At 44.9% G+C, this 17,920-nt stretch overlaps 2 long non-coding RNA genes across 5 annotated transcripts in view; one reads left to right on the plus strand and one right to left on the minus strand.

Annotated features, from left to right (window-relative positions):
- Positions 1 to 2,953: 2,953 nt before the first annotated feature.
- LOC140620909 (uncharacterized) lies at positions 2,954 to 14,585 on the minus strand. Of its 3 annotated transcripts, none has more exons than XR_012020667.1 (5): positions 13,313 to 14,585; positions 6,794 to 6,943; positions 5,605 to 5,675; positions 4,684 to 4,828; positions 2,954 to 3,174 (listed from the first exon to the last, which is right to left on the minus strand). It is a non-coding gene; the product is annotated as an uncharacterized lncRNA (long non-coding RNA). The 3 variants fall into 3 exon arrangements; XR_012020669.1 differs by having other exon boundaries at positions 14,548 to 14,568; XR_012020668.1 differs by lacking the exon at positions 13,313 to 14,585 and adding an exon at positions 7,750 to 7,900.
- Positions 12,320 to 17,920, plus strand: part of LOC140620910 (uncharacterized) — a 34,711-nt gene continuing 29,110 nt past the window's right edge. For both annotated transcript variants that reach the window (XR_012020672.1, XR_012020670.1), the window contains exon 1: positions 12,320 to 13,108. This is a non-coding gene — a long non-coding RNA (uncharacterized lncRNA). The remainder of the gene's footprint in view (positions 13,109 to 17,920) is intronic.

Below are 17,920 nucleotides of genomic sequence, written 5' to 3' on the forward strand. Positions count from 1 at the left end.
GAGGCTCGAGGATCTATTCTTCAAAAGCTCCCCAGCCACTTCCCTGGAGCAAACAGCACAACACAGAGTTCAACAAATGTTCAAGAAGGACTTAATCAATCGATGGAGATACAGAGCTCTGTGATCAATATGATTGACAGGGAGGGACTATTCCTTGCAGGCATCATTATGATTAGGTTCTATTTTAATCATGAGAAAACTCCATAGTATATTAAGATGCCTCCAGAGGGGCACTAACTGAGCTGCCAAACACTCAGTCTAAGGCCACGGGTCCCAACAAAGTTTTTGTTAATTATTCGACAGCAGTGTCTCTTCATTTTCTGAGACTCTTTATTAGAGAAATAACCATCTTCTCTGAGACATACCTTGTTTGCTGTGGTTGTGAAAAATGAAAGGGGTCATGGAAGAATTTGGGCAGGAAGAGCTGAGAAGCCCAGTGGTGTATAAATAGATAGCTGGATGGTTACTAAAGTTGATAGCCAGAGTCACGTAACTAGAGAATGGCAAGGGGCAGGGTGGAAGGGAGACCTCATTAACCGCAAAAATCATTGAAAGAAAGAAAGAAAGAAAGAAAGAAAGAAAGAAAGAAAGAAAGAAAGAAAGAAAGAAAGAGAGAGAGAGAGAAAGGAAGGAAGGAAGGAAGGAAGGAAGGAAGGAAGGAAGGAAGGAAAGAAAGAAAGAAGAGAGAAAGAAAGAAAAAGAAAGAAAGAAAGAAAGAAAGAAAGAAAGAGAGAAAGGAAGGAAGGAAGGAAGGAAAGAAAGAAAGAAAGAAAGAAAGAAAGAAAGAAAGAAAGAAAGAAAAGAAAGAAAGAAAGAAAGAAAGAAAGAAAGAAAGAAAGAAAGAGGAGGGCTGAAAGTAGAGGTGTTGAGCTGCCAAGGGAAGGCTATTCTGGACGAGGCTGGGATCACAGCTGGAGCAGGTTCTGTGGGTCAGGTCACAAGGGAGGAGCAGAGAGCTGGTCATCTCCCACATGCATCTGTGGTTTTCCGCAAAAATAACACAAGAGGTGGGAATGTTCAAGGCATATAAATGGCCATGGTCTCTGTCTTCCATACGTATGCTCAGGGTTGTGTGGCAGCACTGCCTGCGGGCACAGAAGTCTGTAGAGGTGACCCTGACCCTCTCCACGCCATTCATGAACATGAGGGGTCCTCTGTGATCTGAGCAGTAGTCAAGGCGAGACTCAGAGTGGAGCCAAGGACCCAGATGAGCCCAGACCCCAGGCAGTAATCCCTAGCTGATGTCTGCTCCCCAAATCCCGGCTCCTTCTTTGGCTCTCCAAGTTTTCCTGTGTCCTACCTTTGACTTAAGTAGGGATAGCACTGACTCCTGCTATGTCCCACGACCTAAGGAGGAATTCATTCCTCTTGACTTGATTCATTCAGCTAACACATGCTGTGCTCCTACTCTGTGTCAGCTAACAGGGATGTACAGAGAAGGCAATGTCAGATGAATGAGTGAATAAATATTCATAATAAAACTAGTAATAACTAGCATATACTAAACCCATGTCATAAGCGAGGCTATGGGCTAAGTGCCATATATTATCATTTTGTCCTTATCCCATGAAGAAGACATGATTATTCCAGTTTTACAAATCAGGAAACTGAAGTTCAGAGAATTTAAACAGCTAGGCTATATAGCATATAGGAATCGGTGGAGCTGAAATCTAAGGCCACAGCTGCCCGCTCCAACATTTGAAGGTCTTAAAACCTAACTGAACCACGAGGTAAGGGTGCAGAGTGATAGGGCGAAAGAACCAGAAGATGTAGACAGCAGCAAGAATAGAGCAAAGGAGGGAGAGGGCACAGGCCGGGGAAGCCAGTGGTTCCCTGCTATGAGGCCGGTGGGGGGTAGGGGTGGGGGTGGGGAGTCCAGGAGCATGGCTCTTTCTGGCTCAGAAGAACTCCTGCACATTTGGCTGGCAGTTTTTTAAGGTTTGATTCTGACTGCCTTTCCATGTGGAATGTGTACCATCCCTAGTGTCTGATCACAGTCTGATTTATACAATAGTGATTTGCTCTACTCGTCATTTTGAGGTTGCTGAGAAAAGATATGGGCCCCCAGATAAAATTCAACCCCATGGTGAATTTACATTACAACATTCTGCTTTATTTTAAAACTTCAAAGGGACTCCTTTCCCTCAATCTATTTGAAGATGTGTGTGTATGCTCATGTGTGTGCTTGTGTAAAAATCTGCCTTAACATGAGGCCCTAAGCAGAGGATGTGGAGAAGTTCCCCATTTTCCCTCAAAGCAGATATGCATATAACTTAGAGAACAAAGTGGTCTTGGGATATCTTGCTTAAGAACAGAGGCCAAAAAAAAAGAACAGAGGCCATAGGGATCCCTGGGTGGCGCAGCGGTTTAGCGCCTGCCTTTGGCCCAGGGTGCGATCCTGGAGACCCAGGATCGAATCCCACATCAGGCTCCCGGTGCATGGAGCCTGCTTCTCCCTCTGCCTATGTCTCTGCCTCTCTCTCTCTCTCTCTGTGACTATCATAAATAAATTTTAAAAAAATTAAAAATTAAGAAAGAAAAAAAAAGAACAGTGGCCATAATATATTAGTATATTCTGTACCCTTTAGAAAGGAAAAAATCTGGGGCACCTGGGTGGCTCAGTGGTTGAGCACCTGCCTTTGGCTCAGATCATGATCCTGGGGTCCTAGGATCAAGTCCTTCATTGGGCTCCCTGCAGGGAGCCTGCTTCTCCCTCTGCCTATGTCTCTACCTCTCTCTGTGTGTCTCTCATAAATAAATAAATAAATAAATAAATAAATAAATAAATAAATAAATAAATAAATAACATCTTAAAAAAAAAAAAAAGAAAAGAAAGGAAAAAATCCATCAGTCATTGCCAGGAATTTCTAGTCCTTACAGGATTTTCCCAAAGATTCTTCATAACACCTACCCATGAGTTCCTTGAGTAGGAAAGAAGAAATAGAAGTACATGTACTGTCAAAGGAATTGAGTATTCACCATAGCCCACCAAATCTAAAATGCCTACAGGGGAGTATCAAGCACCCATACATCACAAACCAGGTGTGGAAAGGGGGCTAGAAATGTGCTTCAGAAGACACAATTGCTTCTCTGGACCAGTCGTGACTCAGATCAGAGCTCACTGAGAACCGTCAGCTTCTGCAGGTAAAATAGCATCTGAACTTCAGGCAAGGACTGAGCATAAGGTATAGGAAGGGATTCAAGGGAGCATTTACTTCCCATACCAGAGTAGTGCTGAAGACTTTGAAACACAAGTAACCCCAGCAGATACCCAAATCCCATACCCCAAACCAAGTTCTATCCCATCTGGATTATTAACCTGAGCAGACTTCCTTCAATAGCATCACAGGGTACTAAGATGGTAGAAAGTCTTGTCATATGGCAGAGGAGGTGAGGGATGCAAGGAAATAGAATACGTACTCATTGCCAGGAAAGTTGGAGCCAAGTAGGTCTGCTGGAGATTCCTGATTTCAAAGAATATCAGTGTATCCACAGTGGCTCTCATAGATTGTTCTGGAAAACCTCTCTCTTCCAAGATGCAATATCATGCCTTTGTTACCAGACTAGGCCTTCCAGGAGGCAAATCCACGTTCTCTGATGCCCCATTCAGATAAGTCTTCTTGAGCATAAAGGACCAACTCCTTCACTGGCATCTTCTCACAGAGCCTACTACACAACTCTGCTCACCGGGGAGATTTTTTTTTAATTTATTTTTTATTGGTGTTCAATTTGCCAACATATAGAATAACACCCAGTGCTCATCCCATCAAGTGCTCCCCTCAGTGCCCGTCACCCAGTCACCTCCCCTTCCCCCACCCCTAGTTCGTTTCCCAGAGTTAGGAGTCTTTATGTTCTGTCTCCCTTTCTGATATTTCCCACTCATTTTTTTCTCCTTTCCCCTTTATTCCCTTTCACTATTTTTTATATTCCCCAAATGAATGAGACCATATAATGTTTGTCCTTCTCCAATTGACTTACTTCATTCAGCATAATTCCCTTCAGTTCCATCCACGTCGAAGCAAATGGTGGGTATTTGTCATTTCTAATGGCTGAGGAATATTCCATTGTATACATAGACCACATCTTCTTTATCCATTCGTCTTTTGATGGACACTGAGGTGCCTTCCACAGTTTGGCTATTGTGGACATTGCTGCTAGAAACATCGGGGTGCAGGTGTCCTGGCGTTTCATTGCATCTGTATCTTTGGGGTAAATCCCCAGCAGTGCAATTGCTGGGTCGTAGGGCAGGTCTATTTTTAACTCTTTGAGGAACCTCCACACAGTTTTCCAGAGTGGCTGCACCAGTTCACATTCCCACCAACAGTGCAAGAGGGTTCCCCTTTCTCCACATCCTCTCCAACATTTGTGGTTTCCTGCCTTGTTAATTTTCACCAGGGAGATTTTTAAACCACAACATCAAAGAACTGAGTGACTAATTAAATGTGTGTGTGTGTGTGTGTGTGTGTGTGTGTGTGTAGCAAGTCCAAGATCCTCAGCTTGGACTTTTTTTGACTGATTTCTTTCAAACCCAAAGGCCAAGTTATATGGTAAGAAATTATTAATAAAATTTGCATTGAACTGAGAATAAGAATTTCAATTAGCAAGTAGCTACACACACACACATAAATACAGCAAATGGCAACATATATACCCATTTGCTTAGATGCATAGACAAAAGGATACAATCAGATGAATGGGGAGCATGATCCCATGTTGAGCTTAAGCTGTATCACCTGTGGGATTCGTTCATGTTTTGGAATATCTGACAAATTGGTGATGCCTCTAGGAGATCATCATGAGATCTAAGGAGCTTTTGGCAGTGAACTTCCTGAGGGAAAAGGGAGATAAGGAAAAGCTTGACCCAATGTCAAGTCCTCAAGGTAAGAGAGGAAGTGTGATTTTGCTGATAGTGCAGAATCTGTCACTTGGCCCTGTCCTTGCCCGGTCCCTGAGCTGTATCCCTTGGGCCCAATTAGCTAATTAACATCAGCTGACATCACAAAGCATTATGGTATGCACGTAGTTTTGTGTGCATTAGTTCATTTAGCCTCTAAACAATCCTGAATCAGGTACTACTACTTTAATCCTATTTCACAAATAAAGGTGTTAAAGCTCAAAGAAGTAAAGAACTTTCTCCAGCACAATTACTGCATGGGAGAATGAGGCTTCTAACCCTAATCAGTTTGAACCCATTCCCCAGATTCTAACCTCACACTATCCTGATCCCCAGGGAAGAGAGGACCCTCAATAAAAAATGAAAGAGCCAAAAAAAAAAAAAAAAGAGCCCTATGCCTGACTGCTCTTTAAGGCAGCAGCTGCAGGCAGGGCTGCTTGGGAAGCACCAAGTAGAGATAGCTTTTCCCTCCAACTGTGCCACGGACTGCCATGCTTTAGCACCTTAAAAGTTCTGGAGCATTTACTGATGCTTCCGTGGGAAAGCAGGTGTTCACGGAGGGAGACTGTGGTGCTCTGTGGCATAAGGTGGTGGCGGTGGGGAGGCGGAGTGCCCTGCGGCCATGGCAGTGTCCGGCAGAGGTAGACATACACAGTTGGCCCAGGGGCAGCAGCGTCCCCTGGAAACCTACAACAGCTGACCAGACTCACCGATGAGCTTCGTGGGAAACTTCCTGGGTACACCCGAGAATACTTGAGGGGCTCTGGCAAGGATTGGGGTCCTGCATTAGGAAGAGGAGACATGAGCTAAGAAAACATAGGAGATTACTGGTGACATGACCCACTGTTAACCCCAGGCTGTGACGGCCTGAGGAAACAGAAAATCCAAGAGAGAGGAAGAGAGAGCTCTGATCCTCAGCTTGGACTTTTTTTGACTGACTGATTTCCTTCAAACTTACCAAGCTAGATGGTAAGAAATTATTGATAAAATTTGCACTGAACTGAGAATAAGAATTTCAATTACCAGATGCCACCCTCCCCCTAAATTATCTGCTCTATTGATGAGAATCTTTGGCTTAAGTCTTTACAAGCATTCTGACCATCTCTGACCATCCAGAGAAATATCTACTGTCTCTAGGAGCAGAACCCACATCCACCTCCATGCGAGCTCATTCCTACTCATACAATGTAGACAAGACAGGGTTAAAGGCTCAGCCCTGCTTTGTCTCAGCAGATGCCATGTGGAAAAGTGCTGGTCTGGCAGTGCCCTGTGGCTTCAGCAATCAGGCAGGGTAGGCTAATTAGTCAGTCTGAGATCCATGGGGGAAATGCTGACAAACTCAATAAGCAGCAAGTGCCTGGCCCCCAGGGGTGGGGGTGGAACCACATCAAAACAGAGGGGCAGCAGGTCTGGGGGCGGAGGAAGGGCAAACAGGTGTTCTCCAAGGATCCCTTTACCTACTGACCTCTTCAGCCTTTACTCCAGACATTATTTTCAAGCAACATTAAAGAGGTCTTACCTGGAAACAGACCCATAATTACAGAGAACACACTGGTGGTTGCCAGCAGGCAGGGAATGGAGGGATGGGCAAAAAGGAGTGAAGGGAGGTAGGAGTTGCAGGCCTTCAGTTACAGAATGAATAAGTCAGGGAGATGAAATGTACAGCATGAGGAATATAGTCAATGATATTGTAATAGTGCTGGATGGGGACAGATGGTAGCCACACTGTGGGGAGCATAGGATTCTATAACATACAGAATTGTCCAGTCATTATGTTGTACACCTGAAACTAATGCAACATTGTGGATCAACTATACTTCAATTTAAAAAAAAAAACACGCAACTTAAAAACTTGAATTATATGATTTAAAAACAAATTGAAAAATAAAGAGGTCTTACCAAGCACCAGGCACTGTGGTCATGCTTTCTCAGGCACCTATGCCTTTGAAACGGAGGAGGAGTGGTGACTGGTGACAGGCAGATGATGCCAAAGGTTCTAGAGCATTGCAGGATGCACACAATACAATATCATCCTGGAATGTTGATTTCCTATCCAATGATGGAGGAGCAGAGAGAGCACTATTTTATATCAAAACAAGCATGGGCATATTATAAAATACAATGCAAGCTCTGCAGGAATGTTTTAATTTTTTTTTTTTAAAGTAGGCTTCATGCCCAGCATGGAGCCCAATGTGGGGCTTGAACTCATGACCCTGAGATCAAGACCTGAGCTGAGATCAAGAGTCAGATGCTTAACCAACAAAGCCATCCAGGTGCCCCAGGAATGTTTAAAATAGAGCAGAAGGCTATAGGATTAGAGCTACACTCCCAGACATCACCCCCAGCCCCGGGGCACATGCTCAATGTGGTCTAGAGTTGGGATCCAACAGTGGAAAAGCAGAATATATTTTTACTCCTTGTCTTTAGCAATTCTTAGGGTTATGTTTCAGGATCTTCTTCTCAAATTAATGACTTGCCCAAGCTCACCCAGCTCATGACTGAGCTGTGCAAACTCAGTGTGTCTAATTTTACCACCTGATTCGAGAAGACAGTTGGGAGAATCTAAAACCCTATTCAGACCACAAGGAGAGCACTGAGGCTCTTGAATTCTTTCCCAGATTTACCAAGAGCACAGAGAATACCCTGGCAGGGAGAGAGAGAGATGATTATCTGGAGAAACAACTGGACAGGCCCAGAGGGAGCACATCCCCCCCAAATCCAAACAGCCCCACAAACAGAGCATCAGCAAACCCTGAAACAAGCAACCGTTGCCCCTTCCCTTACAGGTAGGGTGTGATGGACACTGGCTGATTCTGAGAACAAAATGTGTCCCTTTCATTTTGGGTAATACACACCTTTCTTTTAAGAGGGTTGGGACTGAAGACATCACAGAAGCCCCCCAGAGGTGAAACACTGATTTCCATTGGATATAGTCACACACTTTCTGGACCTCGGTAAAAACATTAAATTATAGTAGTTGCCAAGCATTTCTGAAGGTTAAAATTCATAAAGCTTGAGCCAGTTTTTATTTTATTGTCATATCTTTATTTTACTTATTCCCTTGCATGTCTTCTAAACTGAATGATATGCCATGGGCAGTGAAAGGCAGGTCTGCAGGCTGCCCCGTGAGGAGAACCTTGCGGGCGTGCTGGGGCGGGCATCCCTGGAGGGCCCAGAGCCTTCCTGCCCGAACAGCCCTGCCCACAGGTTAGTGCCATGAGGAGGAGCAGAACGTAGGCGGCTGTGGAATTCACGCTCTCAACAGATACTTATGGGGCCAAGCAACTGCTCTTGGCACTCAAACCTAGCAGTCACAGTGGTGCTTTCAATGAGTAACAGAAACTGAGGCAAATTCACACTCTCCAGTATCAATATTACCTTAGTAACAGCAACAGGAACCCAGTAACTGTATTCTTCACCTGCTACTGATGTAGTTCACCTTCTCGGGCCTTACCAAGTATCCCAGCCCGTAAAGATGGTAGTAACAGCCTTAAGTATAGGGCTAGGACAACTAAGGAGCTTAAAATCAGTAATACAATCAATCAATCAATCAATACGATAAAAAACACAGAATAGCATGTGATAATGACATGGGCTTGGATCAGAGGCCTGGGTTCAGGATGTGACTCTGAAGTCAGTTATCCTGTGAATTGCAGAGAAAGGTACTTAGAACAACGTCTGGCACATATAACCTCTCCATCGATATTAGCTCTTATTATGAACAATAAGACACACGGGAAGATCTAGAATTGACTGTTCACTGAATGGTACTTCATAAACAGTCAATATATGAACTTCAGTTGCCTTTCCTCTTGCCTCCTCTTTCTGGAGGAGTGATCGAAGCGGGGTGGGGGGCACACTGAACATTGATAAAGCTGTGAGTCCCATCTCTGGCTTCACTACAGACCAAAGAAACAGATGATTTCCAGCAACCTTTGGTTTTTGGATCCGTTGTCCCTGAGAAGAGCTGAGTGGTGCTTGCATCTTGAATGAACTATGCTGGCCTCAGTTACCCAGGCACATGAGAGCTTTCGTTTAAATTTTGTATCACTTGTCACCCTTAATAATCCAGACTATGACCTTGAGTTCCCCATTGGATGGGGCAGTGGATGGAGCTCTCCTTACATGATACAAATAAATAAATGAAGCCAGGGGAGGAGGAGGGAGACAGTAAAATTGTGTCAACTGAGTTCAAAGAAAATCAGCTCTGCATGCTATCTTCAAATGGTAATGGACCAAATCCACCAGGTAGATGTTAAGTAAAAGTCCAGGCCTGGAAAGCACACATAGGGGGACGAGAAAATCTCTCATCACAGCTCCCCCTGACTGCCCTCCTGTCCTTCCCACTGGTCTTCAGCTGGGTGGAGGGGGCTCATTCTTACAAAGAAGCAACACGAAGGAGCCAGTTGATGATCAGAAGGGAACAGATGTCTCCACTTTCTCCCTGGCACCTTCAAGCTGCTTTCAGCTTAATTAGCCAACTGTGCTCCCCTCACACCTGGATGGGAATCTGGATGGGCTTCTGCATGGGAAACTGGAAGGCTGAGCAAACACCCACTGGGCCACCGGTGAAGGGCAGTCCACACCCTCTCCGTCCTCCAGACTCCCTCAGGGCCCCAAGAGCCAGCTGCCTTTCCTAGGTCTCTGGGCTATAAAGGGACCCTGGACTGATTGCAGGGGCAGGTCTGAAAGGGAAGCAGGCTCTTAAGAAAGGCCCTTACTTCTAGCTGACCCCTCAGCACCCAAACTGCACCGTCCTTGTTCCTTTGGAGGGGAAGAGCAGGATCTCACAATACTGGGTGCATCAGTATCTTACACGTATGAATTCATTACCTCCTGGCAAGAATGCTAAAATTGCTTTTTTTTAACTGATGAAGGAACAAAAGCACAAAGAGATTAATATGCCTCAGGTCATACAGCTACCAAGTAGCAGAACTGGGATTAAGACCCAGGCATTCTGGGATCCCTGGGTGGTGCAGCAGTTTGGCGCCTGCCTTTGGCCCAGGGCACAATCCTGGAGATTGGGGGTCGAATCCCACATCGGGCTCCCGGTGCATGGAGCCTGCTTCTCCCTCTGCCTATGTCTCTGCCTCTCTCTCTCTCTCTCTCTCTCTCTCTCTGTATGACTATCATAAATAAATAAAAATTAAAAAAAAAAAAGACCCAGGCACTCTGGGGGCCCCTGGGTGGCTCAGTCAGTTAAACTCAGGTCGTGATCCCAGGATCCTGGGATCAAGCCACACATTGGGCTCCCTGCTCAGCGGGGACTCCACTTCTCCCTCTCCCTCTGCTGCTTTCTCGTGCTTACTTGCTCTCTCTCTCTTTCTCTCTCGAATAAATAAATAAAATCTTTAAAAAAAAAAAAAGACCCAAGTATTCCAACTCTAGAATCTGGGTTCTTCACCATGACACTAGAAACTTGACGGGTGAGCTCACCAGCAAGCAGAGATAGATGAATGTATTAGAGGTCTGAAGACAAACATATGGATGTCATTCAGCCCATCAGGCCAGAGAGCCCATGTGGAGCCAAGCTGCCCTAGAGAGATCTGCTGAGGAAAGAGATGCGATTCTGCTCTGGCAAGGTTTACTGATTAATAATAATGACTCATGTTTGGTGCACACTTACCAGCACCCCAACCTGATATTACTATTTCCATTTTACAGATGAGGGAAACAGACTCAGAGGTGAACATGCACAAAGTCATACAGATAATTCAAGGTAGAGCTGAGGCTGGAGTCTAGCTCTGTCTCCAAAGGCAACAGTCATTCAGGTACAGGGGCCCATCAAGAATGGGAGAACCTCTCCCGGGACCCCTGTTCTGTGCTACAGAAACCTCTGAGCCAGAAGAGCTAGACTTGACCCTTGCCCCGTCAAGCCCACCTTTGGCTCCCCTTGGCTTCTCCTGGGAGTATAGCAGAACCCTGGCCTCAGCCCCTGACTCCTGCCGTGCAGCCCTTCTCCACCAGGGAGCTGGGGTTCCCAGCAGCATGTCTTCCTGCTGACATCTGTCTTCTCCAAGCTCCTAGGAGAGTGGGCAGGTGCCTGGAGGGACCTGATCCTCCTGGCCTGAAACACCCCTGAGTCTTCCATGGAAACTTGTCCAGCCTGCTCAGTCCCCAAACCCACCTATCCTATCCCCCCACGAGACAATAAAGTTGGCCCACCTGCCTCTCGGGGATGCTGTCTGTGATTTCAGATTTTTGTAAAATGGCTCCTTTGGACTTTTTGAGAAGGCTCTTCAGAAGCTCTGAATTTGGAGACACATTGAGGGTTTTCAAACACACAAACATCATTACCCACCATTGATAACCTTCCTTAGTTTGCGATCTGCTCTGAGATTAATGTAGCTACTCCCACTTTCCTTTGGTTAGTGTTGGCATGCTATGTTTTCCTCTATCCACTTTTAATCAATACACATTACACATCTTTTTTTTTTTTTTTTACAGTGGGTTGCTTGTAGATGACATAGAGTCAGGTATTGTTTTTTTATCCACTGTTACAATCTCTGTCTTTTCGTTGGTTCTTTTAGGCCATCGATGTCCAAAGTGATTATTGACACAGGTGGATTACTATCCATCACATTTGTTAGTGTTTCCTATTTGTTGCCCTATTCTTTGTTCCTGTTTTTGTTTTCCATTCTTTTTTTTTTTTTTTTACTCTTGTGATTTTAACTGAGCATTTAATATGATTCCGTTTTCTCTTCTTAGTATATCAGGTGCACTCACTAGTGTTTATGAAAAGCTACCATGGTCATTCCTGTCCAGCTTTCTTTCTGCTAATCCAGACTGTCTGTTCTTCACTGAGTCCATTCCAGCAAGCCACCTTCTGCTCTCCATGGGCCATGGTGGGTTATCAGTTATTCCGTTAACAACTTTATTTTGTACTTAGTCCTATGTAATTGCTGAGCTCTGCCTTCAGGAGTTGATGATCACAGTTACCATTTATTGAACATCTATTATTATGCACTAGTCACTGTCCTGGACATTCTTGACTACTTCAGTACAGAGGTGTTACTATTCCAGCTTCGGTGATTGGCTGCAAAAATATCCATCATTCTACACTGTTTTCATTATTTTTTTCCAGAAGAAATTAGGGCAGTCCAGAGTCTGACTTGATATCTACACCCTGATAATACCTATTCTTGACAGGTTAGAAACCTGACTTCCTGCCCTTTGATTCCCTCTTGTGTTCTTTTTTATTTTTCTTGCCCCATGGAGGAAGGATCATTTGGCTTTAGCACCAGGAAGTACATATTGTAATATTTGTAATTAAATGTTCTTTAATTTTAAAAATTTACAGCAGAGGCATTTGAGGATAAGTATTGAGCAGGATGACTTCACCCCTTCTGGGTATTCTGATCTCATCTTAGCTGTAATAATAATATTGGAGTAAAATGATAGGGGGTACAAAACATTTTGGGGGCACCCTGTCCACAGCTGATTCAATCAGCGGTGGCCATCTCACCCATGTGATGACCTTTGGTTTGTCACTTCTGGGAATTTGAAATGGAAACTTTGAGACTGAGCCATAGATGAGAGCAGGTCAGAAGTGGGCTTAGCTGAATCACACTAATGGTGAAGCACTAATGCAAGGTCAGGGCATTCTGCTGCCACCGTTGGCCTGGGAATAGCCTGGTTCCCACCCCTCCTGTGGCCCCAGATTTTACTTGGATTCCAGCAGGTGCATAGCCTTAGTGTATTCTTACCCTACTTAAGGGACTTAAGGAGTCCCTACTCCAGGGACTCTATTCTTAGCAAATATATGATGTCTAAGATAAATTGATTTTGCTTAAAAAAATAAAATGCTCAAATTCATGGAAATACAACAGATATTCTCTTCTGAGCTTCAAATAATACACTGACTATAATCAAACTCACAAGCAGGTGGATATGGAGTTCCCAGGATGTGGCCAAGCTCTGTGGCCACGGCTGAAGAAGGGACAGAGAGCTGGGGGGCAGCAGACTGGTCCTATTCCATCATGGAGGAGGGAACGGAAGTGAGAACTTAGCCCCAAAAGGAATGGGAAGAAAGGAAAAAGGGGATCCAACTTTTGTTCAGTGCTTGCTCCTCATCTGCTGCCAGCTTGCTGGCTGCCACAAAGACAAGCTGGTCGTTTTCTGGGCTGAGCACTTCTCTGGGAGCTGGGAAATAAACCACAACCAAACTCTCGCTGACACCTTTGCCAAGCCAATAAACCGCAGTTCGTGGGAAAGGTAAGCTCACCCAAAGACAGTTTTCACTAATGAAGAACTGTGCAAGATATGAAAGTCACTTTTTAAATAGGAGCCTTAGGATGGCTTTCGAAATTTTATGTATCTGTATCTAGAGTGCGGGGTGCTTATGTGCACATGTGCATGGGCTTTGGGTGGGGGTAACTCTTTGGAAAGAAAAGCATAGTGCTAGAGAAAGCCACTTACTGTGTGTCCTCGAGAATTTGCTTAAACTTTTGAGCTTCAATATCTTTATCCATTTGGGACGCCTGGGTGGCTCAGCAGTTAAGTGCCTGTCTTCAGCTCAGGTCGTGATCCTGGAGTCCTGGGATCGAGTCCCACATCGGTCTCCCTGCATGGAGCCTGCTTCTCCCTCTGCCTGTGTCTCTGCCTCTCTCTCTGTCTCTGTGTGTGTGTGTGTGTCCCATGAATAAATAAAATCTTTTAAAAAAAGGAATTTCCTCTTTAAAAAAAATCTTTATCCATTAAAAAAAGAGAGAGATAAATCACCCCATATGGTCATCATGAGGGTTAAATAATTGACCAAAGTATAATGCCTGGCACATAGTAAGCACTCACTGGCAGCTTTTTCTATTTTTTAATTCAACTGGACTTGGGAATTCTTCAATTCCAACCACAACCCCGCTACCCCCGCCAACTCCCTGCTGTCTGCATAGGATAGAAAGTTCCACCCACATTAACCTTAGCTCTCCACTCTTTAAACAGAAACTCCACAGCCTACTTCTGCTACAATTTCTTTCCCTGAATAAGGAAGTTGTTCATGGAAAGCATCAGGAAAGGAAGCACTAGGGAACGGGATGACGTTCATAGACATTCATCTCAACACTTTGCCTCCCTTGCCTCTTCCCTCCCCAGCCCCATCCACTGTCAGGTCCCCCAGGTCAGCTGATGTGTCTAGAATGAAGGCTGCACTCGGTCCACATAAGAGTAGCCTGAACTCTGGTCATACAAGAATTTTTGTCCAACCAGCTCCAGGTTTTCTATGTTAATACAGCCAAATAGATTGACTATTTTTTTTAAAAAAGTCCAGAATTCTGGTGCCTCTTGAGAAGTCAGACATCAGGCCACACTGGGTTCTCCTTCCTCCATCTCAACAATAGGCCAGCTGGCACTCCAAGGCAGCTGCCTATGCTAGTCGAGGCAAGTAGTCGCCAGTCGACCATAGTCGTCACCATTCCCTGTTGCTTTACGTTGCTTGCCTGGCCCCATGCCATCTGCAACATCTGGTCCAGAGCTCATAATTAACCCTCCTTCAGCCTTACATTCTGTAAGAAGACAAACAGCATGGGATTCCAAGAAGTCCCTAGCATGATGCCATAAGAAAAAGGACAGTGTTTTGCCCACCAGACTTTCCCAATAAGAAAATAGCACTGGGTGGGGATTCTGGCACCTGGGGTGTGTGAATTCATCCTCCCCCTCACCTCTCTGGACTTCAGTTTCTCCTCCAGTGACTTAAGACACTTGGAGGAGTGGGACTCAGAGATTGGCTCTGGCACTGCCTCGTCATAATGCAGAGTCACCAACCATCTGGTTCATCTGGGAGAGAGCTGCATGATGACCCTGGCACCTGGCTCAAAATTCAGAGTAGGTCCTATCAGAAAGAGGCTGAGCTGATGGCGGGAGGGCAAACTCGGGCAGCCACTCTGGAAAGCAGTATGGAGGTTCCTCAAAAAGTTAAAAATAGAACTACCCGATGATCTAGCAATTGCGCTACTAGGCGTCTACCCAAAGAATACAAAAATACTAACTCAAAGGGATACGTGCACCCCAATGTTTATAGCAGCATCATCTGCAATAGCTAAACTATGGAAGCAGCCCAAGTGTCCATCAACTGTAAAGAAGTGGTACACACACACACACACACACACACACACACACACGCACTGTGGAATATTACATAGCCATCAAAAAGCACGAAATCTTGGCACTTGCAATGACATTTTTGCTAAGTGAAATGGGTCAGTCAGAGAAAGACAAATACCGTATGATTTCACTCATTTGTGGAATTTAGGAAACAACACAAACAAGCAAAAGAGGAAAAAGAGAGAGAGAGAGGCAAACCAAGAAACAGACTCTCAACTACAGAGAACAAAATGATGGTGACCAGAGGGAGAAGGGTGGGTGAAATGGGAGGGTGATTAAAGAGTGCTCTTATTGTGATGAGCACTGGGTGTTGTACGGAAGTGCTGAACTAAATTGTAGTTCCCCTGAGACCAATACTACACTGTAGCTTAACTAACCAGAATTTAAATAAAAACTTAAAAAAAGAAAGAAAGGAACAGGCTGAGCTGAAAACTCCCAGCTACGGAGCCTCCGCAGGAAGAAGGAGAAGAGCTAGAAATCTTTGTCTCCTGCTGGGGCGGCTCATTTACCACCAAAGACGCGTGGTGGGTGGGTGTCAGAGGAAGTGGAGGCCCTGGCTGGGGCTAGGCGAGCAGTAAAAATTTGAAGTAGAGAGAAAAAAAAAACATTAAAAGCAAGTGGATGGGAAGATAAAAGGAGGGAGAGAGGCTCTGGGTAAAGGGCTGTATAATTCTGTACTAAAATAAAAATTAAATCCCAAGGGGATAAAAATACTAAAAAGAGTCATCAATTTGTGTCATGACTTATTCTGGTGCCACCCTAGCTCCTGGAGACTTTTGCATCCTTGGCTGTGCCCTCCCTGCCCTGCCCTGTGCTATCTGCTCCCTCTCCCCTCCCACCCCTCCAAACCCTGGCTGCTTCCAAATGAGCCCTCAGTTCTGTAAGCTGTTTTCTTAGATTGCATCTAACGCAAAATGTTCCACTAGAATAATTTTGTTTTCATTTCACCAAGCAAGAGAAAAGACCTGAGATGCTTTGAAAAAGCAACCAAGCCCAAGCAGTTTTAATAGGCTAGCGTAGGGTAATAGGAGTACTTTAACATGGACTTAAAGTAGAAGCTCCAGATATATATATAGAGAGATAGATATAGATATAGATATAGATATAGATATAGATATAGATATAGATATAGATATACAGAGAGAGAAAATGACAGAGAGACAGAGAGACGGCAGCACAGAGAAGTGGGTTTTGGAGCATCCTTCTCAAACCCCCATATCTCACCTGAACTCTAGGACAGGCTCTAGAAAAAGGAATGCCCACAACCAGAACCTCCCCCTGTCAACAAAACCCATCAAACAGCCCTGACCTGGAACCCAGCTGGAGCCTTAGGCCAGTCTCATCAGACATAGCCTCAGTCTTGTATTCATTCAATGCACATTTGGAGGGCTCTAAAGACAGGAAGCCCCTCAAGGTCAGAACTATGTCTCTTTTGTCCACTAATGTCTGTCCAGTGCCCAAAATGGTCCTGGCACATAGTGGGTTGCTGGTAAGCATTTGTTAACCAATTAATTATTTTTGTGCCACACACTGATCTAGGCACAAGGGAACATGATGGCGAGTAAAAGAGGCTTAGCCTCTGTCCCATGGGGCTTACAATCTGGCTGGATAGATAAAGACCTTCAAAGACCATTACACTACAGCATGGTAAGTTTGGGGGAGTGGGGGAAGTTCCGAGTGCTATGAATGTGCATAGGAGGAGCATGTAACCCAGATTGAGGGAGGTAGGGAAGGGTTCCTGGATGTGGGGGCATTCCATTTTTCACCCTTAGACACGAAGGATAAGAGTCATCCAGGAGAAGTGCCGGGGGCAGGGGGCGGGGGGCAGTGGCAGCTGCATGGAGAGGAAAGAGTGTTCTGGAGGCTCGGTAACAAGACTGAATGAGATATCCAAGGAACAGAAAGAGACCTGGATCAACCAGATGGTCGGAGACAAGGAGGTGAATATTTGGAGGTGAGGAGGAACAGATCACTTTACACAGGGACTGAGAAGCCACACTATGGCATGTAGACTTCATCCTAAAGCAGTGGAGAGCTTTCAAGAGACATTTATTAAGCAACGTGTATGTTTCAAGTCTGGTGTTGGCATTGGGGATTCGGAGGGAAGCAAATCAGTGGTGATCCTTGCCCTCTTGGACTTCAGTGTAGTGCAGGGACAGATATGAATCCAAAAATAACTGAATAAACCAACGTGTAATCATGAAGGGAAATAAACAATCCAGAATAGCCTGCCAGATCTTCCTGCGACTATGAATATCTATAAATACAGCATGGCCACATATGCTAGTGTGCACTTACGATGCCACTAATGTGATTGAGCAACCAAATGTTTCATTTTATTTAATTTTTTTAAAGGATTTTATTTATTCATGAGAGACACAGAGAGAGAGAGGCAGAGACACAGGCAGAGGGAGAAGCAGGCTCCATGCAGGAAGCCCGATGACAGACTCGATCCCAGGGCCCCAGGATCCTGCTCTGAGCCAAAGGCAGATGTTCAACTACTGAGCCTCCCAGGTGCCCCCATTTTATTTAATTTTTATTATCTTAAATTCAAATTTAAACAACCATAGGTAGCTAGCAGCTACTGGATTGGACGGTACAGAGAAAAATGAACTCAGATCTGAGAGCTCATAACAAAAGAGCTAGTCTCAAGTAGGGAGGAGGGTGAGCATTCCTGGGGATGTGACATGACTTAGGACCTCAGTTACAAGGTGACAGATAGTGTTGATGGTCCTGTCTCAAAACCCCTAGTATGTGGTGGAAAGAACACTACAGCCAGTGGCTGTAAAAATTTGAGATCTAGCCATGGCTCAGGGGCGTACACACTGGGCAATGCATTATTCAAGCCCTCTGAGCCTCAGTTCCCTGATCTGTAAAACAGGAATGATAATTCTACCTAATTCACAGAACTGTTATGAGGGTCAAGTGAAA

Source organism: Canis lupus, chromosome 29, assembly GCF_048164855.1.
Source record: "Canis lupus baileyi chromosome 29, mCanLup2.hap1, whole genome shotgun sequence".
NCBI lineage: Eukaryota > Metazoa > Chordata > Mammalia > Carnivora > Canidae > Canis > Canis lupus.